Raw genomic sequence first — 5,311 nt, forward strand, 5'->3', positions numbered from 1 at the left:
CCACAGAGTTTTGTCATCTTACTTTTGGAATATTATGTTCCGGCACATGTTGTTATTACATGGCTTGATTAAGGTACATATTAGACACTGGGGCGACTACTCTTCAGACGGGCACAGTGCAATGCCGTGGAAACCTAAAACACAATAAGCTTCTGGCCAGATCGGTCGAGGATCCACAGGCCAGCACAGGACAGTGTGTCTGCAACTGGCCTTGTGCTGGCCCATGTGTGGGCCACCTCTGGCAAACCAGGTCTGGGCCACCAGAGGACCATCATTCTCTGCGGTATGTTGGCCATGTGTAAGCACATTGTGTGGGCCAGATCTGGGCCATGCCAATTTTGCTATCTGGGACCGCATTTTCTTGTTAGTAACAGTAACGCTGTTGTAACGATAGAAATAGTAATTAGTTAGATTACGTTGTTACTGAAAAAAGTGTTAGTAACGCTGTTACTTGTAACGCCGTTATTCCCATCACTGGTAAAGACAAAGTCACAGAAGCTTCCAGTTTTGTTTGACAGTGTGTCGAACAAACCTGATGACACCAACTCACAGAAAGCTTCAAGCCAACCAAACACATCCAATCTCTAAGGGTTTTTTTTCCAAGGCTGGAAGAAAACTAATGCCAAAATGAATTTTTGAGAAGCTGAAACAGTTTCATGTCTGTAATCATAAGGAAGAAATAGTATTTTCTGAAACACATTCTTTTTTTCCTCCCCGGAGTGAGCTGTGAGCAATAAAGTCTCCACATCTTCTTGTTTTCTCATTTCCTTTATCTTCCAGACTTTCCAAAGATTGAAGTTGGGACCTTTTACAAGAACTATATTAGTTTATTCTGGTGCAAACTTCCTCAGTGATCTGTATTTCTACAGCCACATATTCCAGCTCAGCATTGTTAGCTAAATCTTTGTGTGTTCTACTTTGTTAAATGAGTGCTGGACAGCCACCAGCAGAAGCATGAAGCCTATCATGTCACAGTGAAATGTACCTATGAATAACAGGATCATGTTTCATATTCAGCCATATTTCCTGCATAAATCAACTTTAATTAGCTTAGGTTATATACCCATTCAAATTTGATTCGAACCTGTTTCAATGATAACAAACAATATTACTTACAACTTGTGATGGCAACAGATTAACACAGGTGAAACGGCCCCTGGCTAGATCTGGAATAATAATATACACAAAACAACCACTAGACGGCTTCAGAACAGAAAATGCCTAATTCCATCACAAGGCTTTTTGCTGTGATTTTCCTTTGAGCACACAAACACATCTGTCTTCACTTTCTCTGTTTTTGATGCAGGACTTTTTAAAATCATATGAATGAAACAGCTTCTAAAAAAAAGAATATCCATCCTCAAATTCCAGCAGATTCTTCACCAGGACACTTTGTGATAGTTTACATATTTCATACAAACTAAAGTGATACACAACATATGCAGTGCCATACACACATATTTACATTTTTCATGTGTTTGATAACCAAGCTGGTACCAACATCCTGCACCATGTTCTTGTTCAACATTGGAAAAACACAAGACTACTTTCAAATCAGGATTGAAGCCTTTGCTGTTTATTAGATAAGCCATATACATTATGATCCCTCAAAACAATGATATTCTGGTTATAACTGCATTTAAAATTATTGAGCCAATATTTTCAACTTATACAAAACATTTTCAAATTATGAGATTCCAACAATGAGTGAAACAGTAAGAGCATGTGGAGACTTTGGAAAAATCCCATTAAGAAAGAGAAATCAAACATTTGCAGAGGAGCTGGTTGTGAACTGAGCTTCAGAAAAACACAACTAACCAAAAACCAAGGCAGAAAAAAAACATATGGATCCTGTAATAATAGTATCTTCCATCTTTAAATGACTGAAGAGGAAGAAATTTACAAGAAATCATTTAGAACAGTTTAAAACATCAACTGAATCCATGAATCTGAAAACATGTTTCTGAGTGAAAGAGACAGACATGTACAGACTGAACTATCTGTTCAACAGTCAGTTTTCTCTAGCAGGAGGACACTCTTTACACTCAACTCAGCACAGACACACTGAGGCACCCATAAAGACTTTTAATCCAGGATAAAGAGGTTCAGTGAATGTGGTGTTGAACGTGTGGAGATGGATCAGAGTGTCAGAGGAGACTCTGTAGAAGGACAAAGTGCCAGCAGGAAAGTCCACGTACACTGCAATTCTGTTAGAGACGGAGGAGGAGGAGGTGGTGGTGGATACGAATTTGGTATCGTGACAAACATAAATAGGACCATCGTTAGTGCAGTACAACCTCCAGGAATGATCATTCTCTCCAAACAAACAGTCATTGCTGACTCCTTTCCTTCTTATTCTTCTGTAACTCACTGTCATCCAAACCTCTCCTTTCCACTCGACCTCCCAGTAACCGCGATCAGTCAGACCATCTCTACACAGCAGCTGATGAACATCAAATCTGTCTGGGTGATCAGGATACGACTGAACCTCCATCACACATGTCACCTTCCTGTTGTTGTCAGACAGTTTGAGGTTTCTGTGTACTGTGTTTGTGTCAATTGTGGGTTGACAGGAATCTGGTGGAGAAAACAAACACAATCCAGCTGCAGTTATTGATCCATCATCTGTTCACTGATTGACACTTTGATGCCTCCTGACATCAGAGATGTGAATGAGTGATGTGACAGTTTGAAGATGGTTGAATGTGTGCTGCTTTGTTTTCATGAATCACATTAAAAACACACTTACACTTCCTCAGACCTGGTCTCAACCACTGGACTCCAGCAGGCTCCACCCTGAAAGGAGGAGGGGAGTCAGACCAGCACAGTCTCTTTCAGCATGCACACATGGACATTACATGGCTTTCATACACATACTGTTAGACACTGATAAAAGAACAGTTCAACATTTTCACAAATGCACTTCAGTCCATAGGTGGATCAAACTGCTGATGATTTGGACTGATCCTGGACCTGTCAGCACATCACTGTATTGAAAGAAATATGACTGATTCAAACAGTGACCTTCATTATTGTTTAGCTGGAAAGGACACCTCCCTGTCTTTGGTGTCTTTATTGAGATTGTACATGTAAAACAAAATCATGGGTGAGCTCGCTTCAAGTCCTCCAAGTACTATTAATAGTAGACAGCAGGCATAAACACCAAACTGGAGAAATATATACAAAACAAGAAAAGGCACACATTGGGAATCTGTAATTTACTGTTTAATATGTAACTGTACTGAATGCTTGTTGTTTTGACGCAGGGTGATTATTTAAAAAAAATGCATTTGTCTTCAACCAAACTGTGCTACAATCAGTTTTTCTTGTTGCAATGGTTTATAGTCGAGGTATAAATATTACTTTTATTTTTAATCGCACAAAAGGACACAAGTGTGATGATGAAATACACACTACATCCAGGACAAGTTCTGCTAACAGAACTTTAGCTCTGTTAGACTCAAAAAAAAACTTTTCTACCTGTTCATTTTTTTAAATATTAGAATCACTATGAAGTAGTGCTGTCAGCGTTAATCTCATTAAAATGACAGTTATGCCATAACTGTATTAACGCAGCAAATCTCTGTTAGCGAGTTAATGAAGATCGCCCGTGCTTGGGGCTGCACGGCGCTGGCGCGTTAATGAGCCAACAGAGTTAATGCGGTTATGGCGTTAACGTCATTTTAATGAGATTAAATGGCCTGCATTTGTATAGCGCTTTTCTAGTCCATAGGACCCCAAAGCGCTTTACACTACATTCAGTCATTCACCCATTCACACACACATTCACACACTGGTGATGGCAGCTACACTGTAGCCACAGCTGCCCTGGGGCGCACTGACAGAGGCGAGGCTGCCGGACAAAGGCCCCACCCGGCCCTCTGACCACCACCAGATTAACGCAAACAGCACTAAGCGCTAAGTAGCTGACCGCATTTCAGTAAATTGCCAGTACTTTAAATTCAAAAAGCAGATCAACCCAGTTTATTTAAGTTGTCTTAACTTAGGAAAAATATAGTAAGCTGGAAATTTTGCTTCTCAGCGCAGAAGGACAAAATGATATTGTTTGAAAATGACATGTCACTTTCTTCCTGTCAGTCCACATGTTCATGGCACTTAGGTTTTTTTTTTCCCAGAATATGTTGAGCAAACCTGGGTTCAGCTGGAGAAGCTTCAGTTCAAGGGATTATTGTTGCAATTCTTTACTCTGATTTGGTGAGTAAATGTTTACACTCATTCAAATTGTTTTTGTGCCTTCTCTAAGTTTAGCACCAGGTTTATCAACTTGCTAGTTAGCAAGTGTTAGCCTAGCGTTGCAGCTGCCCCTCGGCCCATGTTACTTAAAAATTAACACCACAGCTTTAAAAACCTTATACACAAATATCTCTCAGTGAAATTTTCTGTTGATTGTTTGAAAAAGAAAAGTCAGCAGCTACTAGATAAAAGCCCAGACTAAGTGTTTTTGGAAAGTGCAGCCATTAGGAGCAGGGCTTGTTTTCAATCCATATGAATTTTTACAACATAAACTCTAACCCCTGTATTTATTTTAATGCTTTGTTCCTCTGCTTGCTTCTTACTGTCTTTGGGGCTTGGACCATCACTCCCCAGATTACATCAAACTCCTGCAAGTCTAGAAAAGGAACTGTTGGACAGAAAGACATCAGCTGAGTAGTATGTATTTTGGATTTCCAATATATTTGTAACTATCAGTGACATTTATATTAATCAGGATGAACTTTAAATATACTTTAGCTCAACCTGTTTTTCTTATTACTTGTCATGTTCTCATGTTATTGCTAAGGATTGTCTATTGCATTGGAGTCACACTGGGTTAAATATGTACACTTGGGTTTTAAGGGGTATTTATTATTTTCTTCTTTTTTGGGTTGTATGGAAGCCCCAAACGCAATTTCATTGTTCTTGACAATGACAATAAATAAATACTACTACTACTATTTCCTTATTGTTTCATTTGTGTTTTGGTTTGGGGAAGTTGTTTCTTTATTGATCTTTTCCTGTCTGTTGTTATTAGACTTGAGATATGACTGCTCTCTGCTGTTGCTGATGACTCCAGCTAATTCTTCAAGACATGCTGTGTAAGCAAATACAAACAACGACAGTTTGATCTTCATTTCTTTAAAGATCGTATCCCACAAACTTAGTTTAGAGGATCCACACTGTCTGCACTATAGATAGTGAAGTTTTTGAGCAGTGAAATTTGTTTTGTTCTCAAATGACTCTGTAGATCATCAGAATGAAAAGTTATTGGGCATGTTGCATAGCCCTTTTAAAAATATCCTTTCATGACATT

The 5,311-nt window shown here is 39.1% G+C and overlaps 1 long non-coding RNA gene across 1 annotated transcript; it reads right to left on the reverse strand.

Moving 5' to 3' along the window:
- Positions 1-1,022: 1,022 nt before the first annotated feature.
- LOC102293293 lies at positions 1,023-3,756 on the reverse strand. The gene is made up of 2 exons (XR_317764.3): positions 2,750-3,756; positions 1,023-2,577 (listed from the first exon to the last, which is right to left on the reverse strand). It is a non-coding gene; the product is annotated as an uncharacterized LOC102293293 (long non-coding RNA).
- Between the last annotated feature and the right edge of the window lie 1,555 nt (positions 3,757-5,311).

Source organism: Haplochromis burtoni, unplaced genomic scaffold (assembly GCF_018398535.1).
Source record: "Haplochromis burtoni strain Fernald_Lab_line unplaced genomic scaffold, NCSU_Asbu1 Contig_1051, whole genome shotgun sequence".
In the NCBI taxonomy this organism is placed as follows: domain Eukaryota; kingdom Metazoa; phylum Chordata; class Actinopteri; order Cichliformes; family Cichlidae; genus Haplochromis; species Haplochromis burtoni.